At 44.8% G+C, this 21,629-nt stretch overlaps 1 protein-coding gene and 1 long non-coding RNA gene across 2 annotated transcripts in view; one reads left to right on the top strand and one right to left on the bottom strand.

Annotated features, from left to right (window-relative positions):
• ALK (ALK receptor tyrosine kinase) overlaps window positions 1–21,629 on the bottom strand; it is a 408,209-nt gene that overhangs the window by 377,538 nt on the left and 9,042 nt on the right. The window lies entirely within an intron of this gene.
• LOC137471597 (uncharacterized) lies at window positions 16,004–17,455 on the top strand. The gene is made up of 3 exons (XR_010997708.1): window positions 16,004–16,553; window positions 16,761–17,342; window positions 17,379–17,455. It is a non-coding gene; the product is annotated as an uncharacterized lncRNA (long non-coding RNA).

Here is a 21,629-nt window from a genome sequence, read left to right as displayed (position 1 = left end):
CACTTTCAGTTCTGCATGGCTGAATCTGCCAAGCTGTGGTCCTAAAGCAGCTCACTATTCACAATATTAACATTTTGTTCACAAAACACAGGGGTGCCAATCAGAGTGCCCAATCCTTTCCGCTGCCTGAGACACACACCCAGAGCAAAATGGCCAAGATGCTCCCAAATAGTTTTCAAGGCAGAGAAAAAAACTGAGCACAGCATGGCTGGGGGCTAAAAGTGAACATGAGAGCAGCAGGTTGACCTTCATGCTGCCAGCTTTTGTTCAGGCATTTGGGCTTCCTGAGTAGGATTTTAACAGAGAACAGCAAGTGAGATTAGGGATTGTGCTGAGGGAGTTCCTCCAAGCCACAGACAGCATCATGAGACTCTGTTTGATAAGGAAATTATAATAAGGGAGGAGTAAAGAGCAAAACAGAATGATATGAAGAGCTTGGGAATGAACATATGTAAGGTCAAGGATACACTGTGGAAAGAGATCATTGTTGCTTGATAAAAAAAGCATCAAAGGAGATATGTACTGAAGGAATAACACCACCCTCTTCTAGACCTCTTGTCGAGACAAATATGCCCTGCTGAGTGTATAGGGAATTGCCCCTCACCGTATGCAGAGCCCTTCTGTATTTTATGCATCCTTCAGCCTCACTGCTAGGGCTAAAAAAAAAAAAAAACAAAAAAAAAAAAAAAAAAAAAAAAAAAAAAAAAAAAAAAAAAAACCAAACATGTCTGTAATGCCTTCGTCGTGATTTTGTGGAATCCTGTCAATTATCCACTTGAAAACATCTTCTGTTCCCTTTACTCTCTGTTAGGATGAGACCTATTTCTGTCTGAATTGTCTCAACCAACTTCAGATAAGGGTGTCCTGGGGATTAAATACTTCATAACCCTGGAATGTCCCAGAGCTTTCCCTCTGTGCCTTCCTCAGCCTGACTGAGATGTTAGAATATGGGAAAGGCAGGGAGCTTTTCAGAGGAAAATATTAATGGAAAAGATAGGGAAAAATCTGCCCCTACTTGTATCCCCACTGGTGCAGAATAACTTTTGTTATATTTAATAGACACTGTTTTATCCAGCCAGGTTTTACATTACCTAGTATTTATATTGTTTAAGATGACTCTCTATTGCTCTGGGATCCTGTTGTTAGGAAATTACCTTGGAATTATTCTTTATTTGAATTAATCTTATGAGGACAGATAAGCCCAAATCTGCACACAGAATTTTAAGATGTGATGACTTTGGACCTGAGGCTCCCCAGGCCAAGCAGCCCTGCTCTAGATCAAATGTTAAATTTCCTTAATGTCCCATGATGCTCAGATCTGAGGGCTTTGAACTTACTTCCACATTAATATGTTATTTCTCTTTATTACAGCTGTCTTGTGCTAGTGCAGAAACTTTAATGGAGGAGCCACAGGCTACCACTTGCAGCTGCAGTCCTGCTGTTTGAGGATCAATCCATCAGACAACAGAGGAACATCACCTCTCATATTCTAGACAGGCAGGCTCTTCAAAATGTTTTCCAAGAAAATTATCTGCACAGAGTTCTGTAAAAATCTAATTCTACCCCATTAACCAATAGCTTATAACTACCCCAGAAAAAAAAAAATCTGGTATAATAGCCTTATGACAAATGGGGGTAGCACTTAGTCAATTCATTTATCTATCTACTAAATGGATGCTTTAAACCCAAGAGCCTCACCTCTTAACTCCATGGTTAATGTTTCCAGATGACATGCCAAATGTATCCATTTTATAAAACCACATTAAAATTAGAGAGGGGGAAAGTCTGGTCATCTTGGTTGAACAGGATTGTTTCATAAAGAATAATACTGAAATTGTATTAACAAAGCTTCGAGTCTGTTCTGACATTAAAAAGACTGATACTCATTCTCCATTTTGCTGTGATGTCATGGTTTGCTTATTCATTGTGTCTCAGCTCAGGGCTCCAGCTTTGTACTGAGGTGCCCATTGTGCAAAGATAAAAGAGAAAGGTGGCCCATGTGCCAGCAATCCAGCCCAATGTGAGATATAGCACAGCAAAGATGCTCCCATGCTCAAAGTCGAGAGTCAGAGCAGAGGTCTGTGCTTGGCAGTGTATTTCATGCATGCCTTCAGTCTTATTCTCACTGCGTTTTCCACAGAGCGTGCGACAAATAATTTTAGGCAGGAATTTATAGGATGACCTTGAAGATGATGTCATGGTATTTAAACAGAGGGGCTCCTTTGCTATGTGGTGCAGTGTGGAAAAAACACCTTATCAATGAGTGTTGTGCTTTGCTAAATGGAGACACTTGAACTGCATGAAAAGAGGCCACAAAAGGCCTTTAAGGGGCAAAGGTAAGAAATTTGGGGTTGGTGCTGCTGACAGAGGAGTTTGGCAAAACAGTGGCAGGGGGTGATGATGGTGCTGGGGTGGTGTGGTGACACCTTTTTCCCTTCCCTGCTCTATGCCCTCTCTGCTTTTGCAGTGTCTCACCCAAGTGGCCCTCACTCTCTGTCGAATGCGCTCCAACAGACTGTTCAGCTGAGCCTCCTCCATGGGCTCTGATGTTTCTACCCCAGCTGGGGCTCTGCACACCCTCTGCACTGGTTTTCATCCCCACACACAGGAGCACAAAGGAGCAGAGACATGTAGGGATGAAGAGTAGATCAGTCAATCTGCTGTGGCTACACAAAACTCTAGGGGTGTTGCAAGGAGTCGGGAGGGGCAGTTCTCTCAAACTGTCCTGCACTGTAGCCCCTCTGCTCCGTAGCTTTTCATTAGCATGTCAGAAATCAGCTTTTTACAAAGCTGGAATGAGAAGTGAACCCGATCCTGAATGTATTGGGAGAGTAGGGTATTCAAAATGAATGCTGCTGTCAGATTTCCAACACAGGAAAGTCACTGGGACATAGGAAAGCAGCTCCTGAAAATGTAGACAGTTGTAATCAAAGTCAGAGGCTGGATACACTTCAGGGAGGATGAAGCTCAGAGAATGAGAATGGAATGCACATTAGAAAGAAAATATATCACAAATGTTATGTTTAATAGGAAGACTGTAGAATCTTTGCCATTTGAGATATTTAAAATATGCTTAGGCTGATCCTGAAGTACTTGCTCCTGCCTTAGCCTAAGAGGTAGACATTGGTGATCACCTGAGCTGGCTTCTGACTCTTCATTATTTGAGTCTCTAGTATCAAATACTGCTTTTCTGTGTCAACAATATGTCACTGAGATAATGAACTGAACTATTATTTTTTTTCTGGGAGTCTTAATACCTTGTGGCACCTGATGCCACCAAATCATTTTTATTGCAGTCTCCTGTGGGGATTTGTGGTCAACCATTCTGAGAGCAAGCTGCCCTCACCGAGCTTCCATGGACAAATATTTACCTGCAGCAGAGTACAGGCAGCTGTAGCTGCAGGCTTCTCTTTATTTTTAGCTCACTAGCACAGGCAAGCTGCAGTCTGCCTGCCTTTGGTCACCTGCTCAGAGCTGAGGTTAACACATGAGTAAGCAGTGACTTCCTAAAGGCTAAACTGTATTTGCAGAAAATATCACTTTATCCCAGTCACCGCTATGGACAGATATAAAGTAATCCCTACAGACATGTGAAGGCTAAGCCTGCTTATCTGATGGTGCAAGGTCAGACAGAGGGACTGATAAGGGCGTGTGTTTATAGTAACAATTGTGATTGCTCTGCAAAAAGACATCCCTCAAAGGGTTTCCTCAAAATATTGTCAGGTCAAAATATAAATTCTTGAGAAAAGTAGGAGTTTAATAATATATCATCTCCTATCAGGGTACTTTGACTCACACAAACACAAAATAACTACAAGATTGTTGTAGATGCCAGCGAACCCAATGGGAAAAATGATGATGTCTAACTCCAGTTCAGAAGGCTGAATGATTTCTTTATTATAATTATGCTATAATACATTAATATACTATATAAAAGAGTATACTAAAAACTACATGCTACTTTCTCTATCATATCTAACTACTAACAACGCGCGACCCTGTTCGCCAGAGTCCCGACACAGGTGGATCCGATTGGCCACCAGACTCAAACAATCCTTACCAGAATCCAGTCAAGCAATCACCCCAAGTAAACAATTCTCCAAGCACATTCCACATGAGAAAAACAAGGAGCAGAAATAGAAATTGTTTTCTCTTTAATTTCTCTCTGTGCACCTTTATGAAAAATCCTGAGAGAGAGAGAAATGTGCTTGCCACATGAGATACTTTCTTAGAGAGCCCAAGTTTATCAGATGTCATCTTGCAGGGTTAAGCTGATTAGCACAGTGGCCAGGGAGGAACCTCTCCCCACCAGGCACAGTTACTAGCCGAGGTAGCCAAGGTCTTACCCAGCCTGCGTGGTTGGACACAAGCTGTGGTGAACCCAGAGCCAAGCATGGGCTGACAGGCCAAGCCAGCACTCCGGTCCAGTTGGCTCTGGTCTTTCCCAGTGAAAGAGCTGGGCTATCCCTGCCTTCTCCTGCATCAAGCCACCCGTCTCTCCGCAGAGGGAAGTGCACATTTTCCATGGTCAAAATTGGCTGACATTGGCCAATGGGCTCCAGATTTGCTGAGGAGCAATCAGAGGGGAAACAGATGGAAAAGCAGCAGGCGAGGATAAGCTTTGTTTCTTTAGAAAGCCAGGCTAAAATGTCCTTCTTGTTTTAGAATAGCAAATACAGCCTCACATGTGCACAGCAACTGCTTTTGCTACAGCCTCTTGTCTCTCCTAGCTACAAAGCCATAGAAGCCCTATGAAATATTGCCATATCCACCACTCTTCACTATGGCAGCAAATATATTAAAGAGCAGAATCTGAATTAATAGAAGAAGAAAAGAAGGGTAATCATAGTGGGTGATTCCCTTCTGAGGGGAATAGAGGGCCCTGTATGTCAACTGGACCCATCCCACAGGGAAGTCTGCCGCCGCCCTGGGGCTCAGGTACAAAATATCACTGAGAGACTTCCCAAGCTGATTCAGTCCTCTGATTATTACCCACTGCTAATACTCCAGGCTGGCACTGATGAAACTGAAAGGGGGCGTGTCAAGGCACTTAAAAGGGAGTTTAGGGCACTGGGTGAAGTGGTTGATAGGGCAGGAGCACAGGTAGTGTTCTGCTCTGTCCCTTTGGTGGCAGAAAAAAACTATGAAAGAAATAGGAGAACTTGCATCATTAACAAGTGCCCCAAGGGTTGGTGTCATCGGCAAAATTTCAGATTCTTTGATCATGGGGCAACTTTTATGGCACCTGCTCTACTGGAATCAGACGGGATACATCTCTCTGTTAAGGGCAGAAGGTTTTTAGCTCATGAACTGGCAGACCTTGCTGAGAGGGTTTTAAACTAGGTCTGAAGGGGGAAGGGGATGCCTCTGGGCTGTCTGGAAGCAGGCCCAAGGATGGCAAGACTGTGTTAGGGGAGAAATCAGTGGTCCAGCTGAGGTGCATGTATACCAATGCACGTAGCATGGGCAACAAACAGGAAGAGCTGGAGGCCATGGTGCAACAGCAGAGCTATGATGTAGTTGCCATCACAGAAACATGGTGGGATGATTCACATAGTTGGAGCACTGCACTACATGGCTACAAGCTCTTCAGAAGAGACAGAAAAGGGAGAAGAGGTGGAGGGGTGGCCCTTTATATTAGGGAAGTTTTGGATGTCCTAGGTATTGAAACTAGTGACGACACAGTTGAGTCCCTGTGGGTAAGAATTAAGGGGAAGGCCACAAGGCTGATATCCTACTGGGAGTCTGCTATCATCCACCCAACCAGGATGAAGAGGTGGACAGCTTATTCTATAAGAAACTGAACAATGTTTCAGGATCATCAGCCCTTGTTCTTGTAGGCGACTTCAACCTACCAGACATCTGCTGGGAACTTAATACAGCAGAAAAACAGCAGTCTAGAAAGTTTTTAGAGTGTGCGGAGGATAACTTTTTGTCACAACTGGTGGGCAAGCCCACCAGGGGAGGGACTATGTTGGACCTGTTGTTCACAAATAGAGATGGACTGGTAGGTGATGTGGAGGCTGGAGGCTGCTTGGGGCATAGTGATCATGAAATTATAGAATTCTCAATAATTGGTGAAATAAAGAGGAATATTAATAAGATATCTACATTGGACTTCCGGAGGGCAGACTTTGGCCTATTTAAGAGACTTATTCAGAGAGTTCCTTGGGAAACAGCCCTTGAAAACAAAGGAGTCCAGGAGAGATGGGCAAGCTTCAAAGCAGAGATCTTGAGAGAGCAAGAACAGACTGTCCCTGTGTACTGAAAGATGAGTTGATGAGGCAAACAGCCAGTCTGGATGAGCGATGGGGTTTTGAAAGAACTTAGAAATAAAAAAATATTTATCTTCTTTTTAAGGAGGGACTGATTTCTCAGGAAGTATTTAAGGGAGCTGCTGGGGCATGTAGAAAAAAAAACTAGGGAAGCCAAAGTTAAGGTTGAACTTAACTTGGCAACTTCTGTTAAAAATAATAATAAAAAAAGTTTTTACAAATATATTAATAGTAAAAGGAAGGGTATAACCAACCTCTGTTCATCTTTGGATGAGGCAGGCAACCTAGTAACTAAAGATGAGGAAAAGGCAGAAATGTTTAATGCCTTCTTCGCCTCAGTCTTTAGTGGTAAGACAGCTTGTCCTCAAGACAACTGTCCTCAGGGGCTGGTAGGTGGTGCCAGGGAGCAGAATGGTTCTCTTGTTATCGAAGAAGCAGCAGTCAGAGAACTGCTGGGACACTTGGATATTTATAAATCAATGGGACCAGATGGAATCCACCCTATGGTGATGAGGGAGCTGGCAGATGAGCTTGCGAAGCCGCTCGCCATCATTTATCAAGAGTCGTGGCTCACTGGCGAGGTTCCAGATTATTGGAAACTGGCCAATGTGACACCCGTTTACAAAAAAGGTAGGAAGGAGGATCCTGGTAATTACAGGCCAGTTAGCCTGACCTCAGTACCAGGTAAGATAATGGAACAGTTCATAATGAGTGCTATCACACAGCACTTACAGGATGGCCAGGGTATCAGACCCAGTCAGCATGGATTTATGAAGGGTAGGTCATGTCTGACGAACCTGGTCTCCTTCTATGACCAGGTGACCCGTCTGGTGGATGCAGGAAAGCCAGTGGATGTTGTCTGTTTGGACTTTAGCAAGGCCTTTGATACTGTCTCCCACAGCAGACTCCTGAAGAAGCTGGCAGTCCACGGCTTGGACAGGAGCACTCTTTGCTGGGTTAGGAACTGGCTGGACAGCCGGGCCCAGAGAGTGGTGGTGAACGGTGCTGCATCCAGCTGGGGACAGTCACCAGTGGTGTCCCTCAGGGGTCTGTACTGGGACCAGTTCTATTTAATGTTTTATAGATGACATGGATGAGGGCATCGAGTCCTTCATTAGTAAATCTGCAGATGACACTAAGCTGGGAGCTTTTGTTGATCTGTTGGACAGAAGGAGGGCTCTGCAGAGAGACTTAGATTGGTTGGATGGATGGGCAGAGTCCAACAGCATGAAGTTTAATAAATCTAAGTGCCGAGTTCTACATTTTGGCCACAAAAATCCCCTACAATGTTACAAGCTGGGGACAGTGTGGCTGGATAGTGTTCAGGCGGAAAGGGAGCTGGGGGTGCTGGTCAACAGCCGGTTGAATATGAGCCAGCAATGTGCCTTGGTGGCCAAGAAGGTCAATGGCATCCTGGCCTGCATTAGGAATTGTGTGATCAGCAGGAGCAGGGAGGTCATTCTTCCCCTGTACTCGGTGCTGGTGAGACTTCATCTTGAGAGCTGTGTCCAGTTCTGGGCCCCTCAGTTTAAGAAGGACGTTGAGATGCTTGAGTGCATCCAGAGAAGGGCAACAAGGCTGGTGAGGAGCTTGGAATACAAGCCCTATGAGCAACGTTTGAAGGAATTGGGGTTGTTTAGCCTGGAGAAGAGGAGGCTTAGAGGTGCTTTATTGCTCTTTACAACTTCCTGAAAGGAGGTTGTAGACAGGTGGGGGTTGGTCTCTTTCACCAGGCAGCAACTGACAGAACAAGAGGACACAGTTTCAAGCTACATCAGGGAAGGTATAGGTTGGGTATTAGGAAAAAAATTTTTCACCGAAAGAATAATAAAGTACTGGAACTGTCTTCCCAGGGAGGTGGTAGAATCACCATCTCTGGATGTGTTTAAAAAAAGACTGGACGTGGCACTTGGTGCTATAGTCTAGTTGAGGTGTTAGGCATAGGTTGGACTTGGTGATCTTAGAGGTCTCTTCCAACTTCATTATTCTGTGATTCTGTGTTTCTGTAATATCTCATTGACCCAAAGCAGCTTGGGCTTCCCTCAGTGTGCTGGCTCCTGTCAGTGCCATGAAGATTCACCAACAGAAATGTGGCCTTTGGAGCAGAGCTTGTTGGTCAGTAAGACAAGGACTGTATGCAGAGAGAGTCCCCAGTTCACAGCAGCTTGTAAGGCGAAGTGGGCTCTGTGGGAGAGGAAAGGAGTGAGGGGTCTTTCTGCAGGTGGTACATGCTGGAAGAGAGAGGCAGTCAAGGCAAGCAGAGAGTGCATTTTGGAGCCAGTTGATAGGCCTCCCCTTAAAAAAAAAAAAAAAAAAAAAAAAAAAAAAAAAACTAGGCTCAAGAGCTGTGCATTTCTGCACAACTTCTGTTACACCACTTAATTCAGGTCTTAAGAGGGTCCTTCAAAACAGCTGCTTTTCTGGTTCACTGTAAGCACTATCCTGGCTGCCTCATCCCTGCAGTGACTTACACATATACTTGTCCTGGAATGTTCATAGTCCTCCCTGTCCCCAGCACAGCCGCCTTGCAATCTGGGACAGAGCAAATTTCGTGGGCCCAGAGGGGGTGAGGAACCCGTGTGAAGCAGTGAGAGATTCATCAGAACAAGAACAGTCCTGTGACCTGCTGAAGGGATAAGGCAGCTTGGTCCATTACTGCTCTCCTCTGTGCATGTGGAAACAATGCAAATTTGGCATAAGCCTGGCCTATGTTATTAATCAGAAGTCACTTGATGGTGGGATTTGGCAACCAGCCAGTTCCATGGGATGTTTCCTTCTTACAGCCATCATCATTTCATCTTCCCTATAAACATCTGCAAATTACCCTCCTTCAAATCATGCCTTTTCACTCCTCTTTTCTGGGGTGCCAGTGAGAACTGCGGTTTACCCAGCAGCCTCTGGTGTGATCTGCCCTTACCTCGTTTTCTGGTTTTTCCTTCCTTGTGCTTCCTTCTCTGAAATAAAGGATGCTAAATCTCAACATGATTTTTGAATGCTGTTTACTCCAAATCTGTGTTGTTTCCAATTCTACACCTGTAAATATGAGCTACTGGTGGAGCCCAGTATGAAAGAAAATATCCCAGCATATGGTTGGCAAATGCAGCATGCTCAGCTCTTCTCTCTAAATGCTGTTTCCCAGTGAATTCTTCAGGGAATCAACCCTGATTAAATGTGCCAGTGTTTTTCATTGCATTTGGAGGATCTGCAGATTCTTCAGAAAAGTGGAAGCAGGAAAAAGTAAGTAGGTAACCAAGAGCAGTTTAAGGTGGAAACTGCAATTACACTTGAAATAGTTAAACCCAGATCTAGGTAAGAGATACCTCAGTGACTACTCCTGCACCCTTTAATCCCTTTGCAAACAGCAGTTGATGGCATTTGGATAAACATCTGCTGGCAGTGTGAAGGAGAGCCACCACATTCATATCTGAGTGCAAGAACTCTTCAGAGTTTCCCAAGCTTTAGGATCAGACACTTCCAGACTCCAAGCTCTCTCCCTCAGATATTGCTGCTGCTGTTGCTTCAAGCTTCTCACTGGAAAGAAAGCCTTGAGTTGAGATGATTTTCACCAGCACGACTGAGGAGGTTACCAAACCCCACTGCCCAGGCTGCCTGACTGGTGAGACAGCTCAGCTGGCCTTGGTGTGGTTCTTGAGCTGGCTCAAGTTGGCAGCCCCATGTTTTCCTGTCAGGCAGGCACCAGTCCTGCTCTACAGCAAGAAAGTTTGAGCTGGCAGTGGAGGATCCACCTCATTAGCCCAGTGCAAGCCACCTTGGTTTGATATCAGGACTCTATAACTCAAAAAGCTAGAAGTGTTTTGCACTTTTTTCCAAGAAAGTCCATATTTTCACCTTTTAACTTGATCCCAGGAGCTTTTCACTGCACAGAAAGAAACAAAAAAACCAAAAAACAAACAAAAAAAAAAAAAACCACAAAAAAAAAAACAACCAAAAAAAAACAACACTAAATCAAACAGTCCAAGACTAATGTGAAAAGAGCTCTCCTTTTGCCCCCCAAAATGCCACTCAATATTCTTCCTCTCCTTTGCCTAGTGCTGTGTTGTCCTCATGGACCTTTCCTAGGCCAGTGTGCCACAAGCAGGTGAGATAGGACTGAAGATTGCAGCTTCTTTTTGGAAATCAAATGAAAAGCCCTGCCAAAGCCAGCAGTGACTAATCCACTCACATAATTAGTTGTGGGATAGATGACAATGATTATCAGAACCCAGTCCCTGTGAACTGCTGTCCCTGAAAACACTTTGGAAATTTGTCATCATGCCCTCCACATAGGTCCCAGATATCTCTGCTTCTTCCCTCTCCATTTCAAACCAGTATTACTCTGTTTTCAAAGAGCATATTTTTAGCTCCTCTGAGAGGAAAAAATGGCTAATGGTGGGAGATTTTTCCACTGTACAGGTAACAGGAATTACAGCCTGCAGCCAGCTGTAGGCTCAACTCCCCTCAACTCAACTCCCTCAACTCAAATCAACTCCCTCAACTCAAATTAACTCCCTCAACTCAACTCCCCTCAGATGGAACTGGCAATCATTCCCCACCAATGGTTTCTGCCAGTTAATTTAAAAGTGTTGTCCCCCACAAGAGGGCTGTCCACACAAGGTCTCCTGACCCAAATTTTCCAGATGGTTTAGCTCCACTGGTGGGATCATGATGGGGGCCACCAGCAGAGATGTCAACTCCAGACAAAATAAATCATGAGCTTGGGCTGAGAATCATTCCCCAGTTAAAGTGAACTGGGATGGGAAAGAAAAAGGGGGAAGGTTATATTCACTATAAAAATCTGCATCTAAAGATCAAATCCATTCCTAAGTGTCAGTACCAGCCTGAATTATTAAAGCTGAAATTATTTTCCGAGGTTAATTTTCCTTTTCTTGCTTGTGTTAGCAGATCCTGCCTAGCAACAGAGGTGACCTCTGGAGGTTGCTTCTAGCAGCGTCTCACGTGGCTGTGTTTGTTCACTGTCTGCAGCTCCTTCCCATCCAGACAGCCCAACGAGAATAGCCAGTTTCTCCTCAGTATTATCCTCCAATTGCTATGTGACAGCCCTGCTTTGCGGCATGTCAAGTTACACTGTCAAGAAAGATTTAAATCCCCCAGAAAACAATCCATCTTTAAATAAAAAAAGTGTTTATGAATCATTCCTTTATAAAATAAGCACTTATGAGAATTCACACTGTCTTGAGTAATAAAAGCTTCTGTTTGACTCTAACAAAATCAGAGTAACTCTGTGACAGAAATGGCTGGATTCCTAAAGCTTTTCTTCCCTCCCCTTCAAGAAGGGATAAAGCCCAGGCCATTATGGTCCCAGACAATCCCTGTTTTCTCAGGTTCTCTCTTTCAGATCTGGGTGAATTTAATCTAAACTCTTAATTATAGACTGGATCCTAAAAGCTGCTAAAATAAGGTGCCAACTATGCACAGCTCCGCAGTGATCCAGGGGGTAAGTTAATCACTGCCCTCACATCTGGTACAGCCCCCACTGCCTTGCAAATCCCTGCCTGCAGACTGCTCCCAGCTGGGAACTGATTAACCCCTTTCTCTCAAGCATCCAAACTGCTCTAAAGGCTATATCCAGGAGTATTCACAACCACAACCTGGTTTCCCTTTCAGCTCCCAAGTACTACTGAGTGTTTCACAGGGCAAGAGCAAAGCTTAAAATAGGAAAGATATGGAAAATGTCTGTGAACAAAGCTTGGAATTGATTTCCTTGATGCCTTAGAGAGTGTAAGGAAGCATGCAATGTGTACAGGGTAGGTCCCCAGAGCCTGCAGTCACAGTAAGAACAGGGCACAGGAGAAGGAACCTGCACCTATTCACCACATCTCTGTGCATGCTGCTTCTGTACTTGGAAGGGCTGTTTATGCTGACTTCTTTGCCTGGATGTAACCAATTCCTTTACCTCCCATCTACTTTAAGACATGAGTTTGAATAGAAAAAAACAGTTGAGATGTGTTTCCACCATCAGACAGAACACTAAAGGTGATTTGCTTGTAAGACTAACAGCAAAGTCCTTGCATTTTGCCAGCCTTTTTCTTAGCATAGACTCATTTGAGTGCCATGTGGAGACCTCCTCTCCTGTTCATCATAACACAGGTGTCCTCTTCTTCCCTCCCAAGCCACAGCTCAGTCTTGCTACAGCTCCAACAGTTATACAGAAAACTACCAGGAGAGCAATGTCAGAAAATTATTTCCTATATTTGCCTTTCCGCTTGACATAGGCTGATTCTAGAAAGGAGGAAAAACACAAGTGTTAGTTGGAAAGTTGAGTCCTGCTCAGCTGGTAGGATAAAATTCCTTGATGCTGTGGCTCTCAGTTTGAGAGCTGTTGTCATGAGCCAAAAACTGATTTATAAACTGTCCTGTCTCATGTTCTGTATTTATAATTCTACAACACTCTCCCAGAGAGGAGGGATCGCATAACTTAGCCCAGGCTTAAATGACTCCACAAAAAGCAAAGCAGTGGTGAATCAAGCCGTGCACAGCAAGGACAAACAGCCTGAGAGAAAAGTCCCAAATGCTGGTTTGCTTAAGGCAAGAAAACCATTGAGTTATGATATTGCAGTTTGATATGCATAAAAGGTCTCATTTGTAAGGTGGTCTCCTGCCTTAACAAAGCACCTCTGGCTATTTTCAAGTGGTTTCTACACACAGTTATTTCAGCTCACTGTTTGCTCAGTTTGCTTACTTTAAGCAGTGGTGACAAGATAAATATCTCTGGGCTCCAATTTACTTTATGTTTCTCAGCTTTGTCAAGGCACTATTTAGACTGTTGTGTTGAACAGCTGACTCGGAGCTGGAGCTTGCCCCTGCCTACATGCAAATGAACGATCAGATTGTGGGTTTGGGCCAAAGAACCGGGGAACACATTAAACAAACAAACTGCAGAGCAGTAATTCAATAGCTAGGACAGGGCTAAGTATCATCTGCCCTCAGGTGGGATGAGTCAATTGTAGACAGAGCTGTGCCACACAAAAGAAAATCTCTCAGATCACCCAAGATAAAACCCCGCGATTAATGAAGTCTTGATTAACTCAAATCGATCATTTAACAACTATCTCTTGTTCCGTCCCAATTGTGTTTGCGCATCTGGAAAGGGCGGGGAGGGCCACGCAGTGAGTCACTGCACACGGATATCCACCCCCTGCCCGGAGAGCCACCGTGCTCCTTTTGCAACAGAAAACGACAAGGATTAGTGACAGTGAGCCAGCAAAGATGCCACTATGTGGGCTACCCGTGGAGGGCTATGTGGCAACCTAACGTGGCTCATGTGCGCATCACTGTCCCCGAAGTTAGGGATGTGGGCAGGAGTGATGTGTCACACGCTAACAATAGCCACTGACAGTGCCTTCAGAAACCAGGGATAATTGACAACCACAGAAAACTCACCTGCCTGACACATGGCTCAGCTCTCCTTTCAGTTACTGATCAGTTGCTCAAGTGAATTTGCCAGGGAAAAAAGCTTTTCCTGGTGTTTCAAGCTGATTCGACCAATTTATTTCTTTAATCCATGTCTTCGCTCTGTCATTTTGCTTTCCTGCCCCTAGTTCTGAGCTGTTCCTTGTGTTTAATCAGCTCCTATTTTTTCATGTGTAAGTGTCATTGGATTTATTTTGTTTGCTCTCTGTTTTGGGGGAAGGAATACTGCACTGGTCTATTCCTTTGGGCACTACCCACAACAAGTATTCCAAACAGAAAACACATTTGCTCGTGACTTACTTGACCTGGGAGAAACCAGCTCCATTTGCCCACAGGCATTTACCCTGTCTGCATTCTGTGAGCATCTGAGTTTGCTTCTCAGCTTAAGGGAGCAAGGGAAGAAAACAAAACAACCCCCAGACAAAGCCGAAATGCCCAGCTGGTTTGACTACCTGATTTTATCTGTCAGGGGAGGAGAAGCATGGAAGAGCTCCTGAGATCACTACTGAATTGATACTGGGAGACAGGAAAAGAGGAAAACACAGGTCAATTGAATATCAAGTTTAAAACCATCCCAGTCCTTGTGATGTGCTTCTTCTTGAATTAGTTTGTTCTCAACTATCTAAAATTGGATCTTCCCAAAGTGAGTTAGAAGCTGCCAAGTGTCTCCATGATTTTTTTGGGCAAAAATCTTCAAGGGATTGGAATGAGATCAATGTTTCTCTTGCTAACTGATTAGATTTGAACCTGAGATTCCACCAGACTGAGGTCAGTACATTTCTGTGGAGAAAAGTCACATTGAATTATAATAGCCGAGTTTTTGAAAAACCAGAATTAGGAAATTCCAACCTAAGTGCTGTACTGCAAGGAATTCAAATGAATCTGCTCCTGTGATCCACTTCCTTGTGCCATCTTACCTCTAAAATATAGTCATGACTCTGAGGGCACTCAAAGACCTTAATTGCACTGACTGGCCCCTCACCAGTGGCTGTGTTTAGCTCTTGTGGGACCATGTGCCACCCCTGAGAGCCCTGCTTGTGCTGGCTCTGCCTCTAGCTGCTGCCGTCTTGGAACATCAGGCCATTGCTGTGCCCTAGCAAATACTCTGGAGGCTGCTTTCCACCATGTGGCTTTCAAGGGCTAAGAGTAGTTAATTAATTCAGTCTAACAAGTCTTTCCAAACTTGATGGGTCTAGATTTTAACAGGGTACCTGTGAAGGTCCATTTGTTTTTTGCTGTTTAGAGGCTCATGCAGCCTCCCACATTCCAGGCTGAGGCTGCACTATGAGCTAAGTCCCTATTGCCTAAGTCTCTCTGAAATGAATGGGAGTCAGGCACCTACATGATGCCTTTTGGAAATATGTCTAAACACTGTAATAATAATAAATAGCTGTCACATTAGCAGATGCCTAGAAGCTTGACTAAAAATTATGCAATAACAGGATGATGAAATACTCTTCCATGCTTTATTGGCAAGTTACTGGAGTGCTTTTCTGCTTTGTTCCTGCTTTCTGCCCCCTCAAAATGCACAGTGTCCATCTCTTCCCCTAAAGACTTCTTCTTCAAGGACCTAGCCTGCCATCCCCTCCATCCTTTGATGGAGTGTACAGGTCCCATATCAAGTGGTCACTGCTGCAGCTCAGCTCCCTGCACTGTTGATGCCCTGTTGTCTGCCTGCATTGCATTTGTTGATGCATAATCTTGTGTGAAGGCAAATATCCCCCTCATGTCACACCCTGCAAACCTAGGAAGGGACCTTGCTCACCTCTGTCAAATGTCAGAAATCTGCATGTGGAGTCCCAGTGAAATGAGAAAACTGAATCAGGCATATTGAGGGTTGCTTACATGAGTCCTGTGCTACAGTTCTGTGAGCACACCTGAGTTTTAATCTGTAGTCATTTTTATTCTTGTTCTCACCTGTTTCACTGGCTTACGAGTGACTCAGGCTGCCTTTACGAAAAGTCCCTTGCTAGTGTAACTCAGAGCCTGCCCTACACAAGGCCAGTCACGTGTGCTGAAAAATTACATTACTCACCATATAAGCAACTGGCCACATGAAAACCCTCAAGCATCCTTCCTTTGGGTTCTCATCCAAAACGGAACCTGGAAAGCAAACAAATGGAAGACTCTTTTCCTTGTATTCCTGGCCTAACCCTGCCAGTCCCCCTCTAGCAGGACAAGGGGCTTCGGATCATTTGCTTGTACTCTTGTACTCCTAATTTTTATCCCTGCAGCAAGAACTGCATTGCTTACTCAGCTTAGCACACTACTAGAAAAATCTTTGTCTGATACTGTGTGTTCTGATGTAAGATCTGCAGAGAGCTTCCTCCTTTTTGTTACTATTGTACCCGGCGAGGAAAGAAATCCTTTCTCGCTTCTGTGGAGGTTTCAGGAATGCCCTGGAATAAATGATGGATCATCTCTCTTAGGCTGGGCAAGCATGTCAGTGTTTACTCAGCTGTGCAGCTGGGCTCCAGGGACAGCCCCCTCGAAGACCTCTGAAGCACTCGCAGAAGGGGACCTGGGCGTTTTCTGTTTCCTCAGGTGCAGGCTCCTCTCACACACTTCACTTGCTGAAACACACTGTCCCTGCAGGGAGTGGTGCCACCCACGTGTCATGGCTGCCGGACAGAAAACAGATGTGAACCCTCCTCAAGGTTTCTCCATCCTGGCGACGCGTGTTAGACACGGACACACATGTGCTGAGCTCTCCTCCTGATCTCACATGCATTCTACCTTCACTGTTTGACTGTTTGACAATGACCAAGGATTAGTAGGGTGTCAAAAGGATCACAAAACAAGTCTCTACCCCACCAATTCAGTGATATGGATGAAGCTGTTTATTGGGTAGATTTCCAGGTCCTGTCCCCTTCCCTTGCATGTCCTGTCTCCCCTTTTTATGTGAGCCACCTGTTTCTTCCCCCAGGCTCTGCTTGCCTTTTTCACTCTGCTCCCTCTGAATTTAGCATCTTTGATAAATGTCTTTGGGTAGATATCTGTGAACAAAAGAGAGTAGTAAGCCTAGAGTGGGGCTGGCTGTTTTCCTTTACACAGGCTCACCTTTGACACTCAGAAGTGTGCCTCCTAAGCAGGGGGTGGTACTATTAAAAGACTGAAAGCAATACTGAATCTGCTTCAAGACCTTTGAGGAAATGCTATGTTGACTGAGGCTGGGAAACTCCACCCAGAGCTCCAGGAACAGCGAATGGAAAAGACTGACAATACTACAAAGATTTCTTCTCACTTCCCTGTGTGAAGTGACATTTGTAACAAACCAGTTTCATCTCTTAGTAAGTGCAACCAAAAAACGAAACAGTTATGGGAATTCATCTGGCCTCAGGTGTGTGTACATTTATACATTCCCAAGTTAGTAGATTCCTCTGATTATATAAAAAACCCCAGCAATCCAGTGCAGACATTAAAGTGTCCTGTTCTGTACAGGCTCTGAATGTCTCTGCATGGGGCCCTTTCTAGCCCAATCTGTCTTTGTTCTCACCCAGTGCTCACAAACAATAGGGACAGCCCAGACTGTCTGATGAAGTCCACGTGCATGTGAGTAGCTGCTCTCCCCCAAACTGCTTATCTCCTGGTAGACAGCTGTTGTGATGTTTTTCTGTGCCAATGGTTTGGGTTTTGGTGTGATGTTTTTCTGTGCCAGTGGAATGGTTTCAGCTTTACTTTCTCAGATAAGGATACCAGCTCCCTTGAAATCACCTCCTATAAAACACAGGGGAGTTAGCAGCTGGCTCGTTTCATCAGCTGGGTCATTGGGTTACCACCCCATGCCATCTCCACTCAAACACATGTGCATCAAACCAAGCCTTTCTTTGTGTCACCCTGATTTCTTAGGATTTTCTAAAGCCTTCTGAATTTACATTCTTGTAGAGAACTTTCTCACGCAACTTTCTGTAAACAACCTATTGTTTTGCATTCTTTCATAGAGGCGGAGAAATTTGATAGACTGGTAGTTTGTCCAGTGTCATTGGAGAGGTGGCACGTTCACCTTCCAATCCATTGGCACCTTTTGAGAACTATAAATGATTGGAGTCAGAAAAAATAAATTAGTCTCTTCATGGTGACCAAAGCTGTGGTGCGTCGTTTTTCCTCGTGTCCTCTGGTGACATCTTTGTATGGAGGAAGTGGCATAATCAGATGGCTGTCATCCATGAGTTGGACACCTTTCAAAATCTCCCCCAAAGGAAAATGATAACATACGTGATCTTGCAAAGCATTGCCACTGGACAGGATTTGTGAGACAGGACTTGTAGACTTAAACCTGAAAGTTCTCCTTATTTCAGTAACTCTCCTTCACTGTGGAGGACCAAAAAGAGAAGGCTTAGCAATGAAAAACCCTGCAAGATCCTTGCCCCACTGAGATATGTTTGTATCACCATCCATCCTACTTAGCACTTTGCTTTCTTTGCTGGGCATGGCAGTGAGGCTCACTGCAACAGTGCCTGGCTTTGGGAGCTCTGTGTCCAGGCTCCTTGTTTCTGCAGGACACCTTTCTGCCTTCCCTGGCACCAGGCCTGTTTACTGGCTCCATTCCTGATGTCTTAATAATGGCATGGAAATTCAAATCCCTCTTCAGGAATTAAGTGCTTTCTCTGATATGGCTCCTGGGTCTTTTGGGGTTTTTCACTTAAACACCTTTTAAAATCTGGCCAACAGCTACTAGGTATGGTGACAGGGTAATGAGACCAGCTGTGTCATTATGGAGAGGGTGTGGAGGAACTGCTTCATCACTGACCTTCATTTTTTGATGCTGAGATTAACTTTAGAAATAATTTCCCCTGGCAGAAAATACAACATCTGAAAAAGTATCTGTAAGTAGGACTTGTGCCTGTATCAGCTTTCAGTTGAGCCAAAAGCAGTAAGTGTCTGCTTGTGATACCAAATTAAAGGCAATTACTTTTTTGTGTGTGTCAGTAGGCTTACCTTATGAGAATGAAGCTGCAGCCTGTACCATCTCCACTGAAAAGAGCAGGCCATCAGTAGCCACTGCCAAATAACAAGAGCAGCTCGTGGGATGAACCCAGCCTTTGATGTGAGGCAAAGCTGAGAAGGCACAGAGGGGGCAGTGAGGAATCACGTTGTCTCCCAGAGAGATCACAGCCTGTAAGCCTGGCTCTGTATTCAGCTGCCTCCTCTCTGCTGACAGAAATCCTGGGCACGGAAGGAACAGCAATGGAAAATCCCACTGCATCATTGTCCCATCTCAGGCATGCCTGGTTTGGTAGGCTTAACTGTGCCACACAGGAATCCACAAGTGTACCAAAAGATTATTAGTGGTTCTGGAGAAGGAACAGGAACAAAAACAACTGAGCTATAAGTTTTTCCTTTTAAAGAGACAAGATGTGCACAAGCAGCCCCCAAGCCCTGACTCTCATTCAGTGGGGTGTACTCAGGTCCTGCTGAATTCCACTGAAGTTTTGTCACAGGTTTTAATTAGATTAATATGTTGGTGGTTGTTTCACTATGGAATATGGAATATGGAGTTTCACTACACAGTTCTGTCTGATATTGTGATTAATTCCTCAGTTATCCAATTATCTCTGAAATACTTCCTATAGAGTTGCTCACAGCACTGATAAATGGCTTTAGATGGGGCAAATATTAAAGGTGGGTCTTAGTAAGGCTGTTGGGTGTGGACATCTCCCCTTTCTCTGGTCATTAAGTTCCAGATCTAACATAGCCTTTTTTGCTCAGAAGTGCTGCAGAGAAGACTGGCTCCTCCAGAGTAATTTGAGCTATTATGATATGAATCAGCTATGGAAAAGGCCCAGGGTCTTCCCAAAACCCGGCATAAGAAGTAAAGGAGCAAACTGCTGACTGCACTGCATTTCCCTGTGTCAGAGGAGAATTAATTAATGTTTTCAGGCTGCTTTGAAAATTAAAAGTGCCATGTGGTACAATATTGCTGATCCTGTTTTTCACCCTGTAGCTGACACGTAGCATGTCCCTTACAAGCTAATTGGAAATTGCTTTGGGTATTTTTAGCATTTTTCAGCAGAACTGCTACAGCCTGCTGCTTTGTTCTATTAAACGTGCCCTACCTCACCCTCCCCTACCCCCCCTTCCTCTAAGCTCCTCTGTGAGGGAAATAAAAACATCAGTTCCTGGCACCATCTGTCAAGCACAGGCTAATCCATTCTCTGCTTGTCTCATGGTCAATTTGGTTTCTCTCTGATTGGTACAGCTACCTTTCTTATTGCTGAGAATTTAATTCTATTCGTAGGTTTGGGCTTTGCTTTGTTTTCATGGTAATATTATTGTGATGATTGCAATATTCAGACATACAACCCCTACATATGCCCAGACTGGAGAAGGGTACTTAAGCAAACCTGCAACCTCCCAGTAAGGCAGGGAGCATCACTCTGCCCCTTCTATTCAGAAGGAAAACGAGGCAGGAAGAACCAGCTTGCTCCAGGATGTGCGGGTGCCTCAGCAGCAGAGCTGAGCAGTGAGCTCACAGGGCCCCAGATATGAAGACCCAGTGCTGACTAAAGCACCACTGCTCAGACTCTCTGCTCGGTTTTGGTTTTGTTTACGGTGATCTCCACTCCACGGGAGATGAGATGAGTAAGACATGGACCTTTGTATAGCTCCTATGATGAGATGCAGCAGATCCACCAGGGACACAGCTCGTGGCTACCCAGCAAGGAGCAGCAGCAGATCAGGTCAGCCTGTTAACAAAGGGTTGGATCAGTTGGATCAGTTATTTCCTCCATTTGTCGGTGGTAAATGGGACCCCAGACACGGCTTTATGGTTTCCTTCTAATATTCTCAGTACTTCTGCTGTCCCTGTGCCATTAACTAAGTGGTGATTGCTGTCTGATGGACTGCTCTAACACCTTTCACTCCCCTTCCACGGTCTAAAGAGAGGCTGATGAGAGGCCAGTGAGAAATGTCAATGCTCAGCTCTGCTCAGGATCAGGCCAGAGCTGACCATACAGAAAAGATCTGATTTTCTTGAGGTCTGTCCAAAGCAAACAGCAGCTTTTAGCACATTGATGTTGACCTGTCACTGGCTGTCTACCCTCACACAGGCTGTTGTGTTCTCTTCTGCCTCATAATTTCTTTTTATAAAAGAATCCATGCAAAAGACACGGGCTGAAGAACAGTGGGGTGCGTAAGCAGGTCCTGTGTGCTGTACATTCACAGAGATGTCCCTCTGCCTCTGTGTGAAATGACAAAAGAATCCTGCTGACTCATTCCTTCCTGCCATTACTGCAGCTTCTCTGGTGATACCACATGGATAGACCCAGGAGTGAAAATACTTTCTCCAGAACAAACATCCTTAAAATGGCATGGCTTGCCCCATAGAAGGAAAACAACGCCTTTTTGCATCTCTTTTTCATAACCAACAATTCAAAAGGATTTTTTTTTAAATTCTATTTTGTCCAACACCACTATTTGCCAAGGAGGTAGTGTGTGAGCACTTAAAACTGGCAGGGAACTGATAGCTTTTGCAAACAATGGCCAAGAAGGGGCCACACTTTGCCTTATTCTCCTCTGATCTTTTATCTCCACAGTGGGCAGTGTTTAAGGTATCCCACAAAGATTTCAATGTGAATGGCCTGAAAGTCTGCAAGCAGCATGAGTCACAGCTTCACTGATGGGGGGATGTCACCAAAAGCCATTTCTGTGCCTTTCTACACCTCCAACCCTCACAGGGCACCACAGAGTGATGAAGTTCACAGCCAGGGTAGGCCAAATCCCTAAGAATGCAGGTGCCTGGAAACAGGACTCCCCTTCCTCCCAGCCAGGCCTATGGCAATGTGCTCTAGGGGTATAGGGAGGTGTTGGGTGGCTCTGGCATTCAGCTCTCCTAGGAGTGGGAATTTCTGCCAGGCTGTGAGGGAGGCGAGGGGCTCTGGGAGGCTGGTAGAGGGGGAGTGGAAGGCACCAGGCTCAGGGCAG

This window comes from Anomalospiza imberbis, chromosome 3, assembly GCF_031753505.1.
Source record: "Anomalospiza imberbis isolate Cuckoo-Finch-1a 21T00152 chromosome 3, ASM3175350v1, whole genome shotgun sequence".
In the NCBI taxonomy this organism is placed as follows: domain Eukaryota; kingdom Metazoa; phylum Chordata; class Aves; order Passeriformes; family Viduidae; genus Anomalospiza; species Anomalospiza imberbis.
The sequence above is the reverse complement of the archived record's forward strand: the minus strand, read 5'-3'. Positions and strand labels throughout refer to the sequence as shown.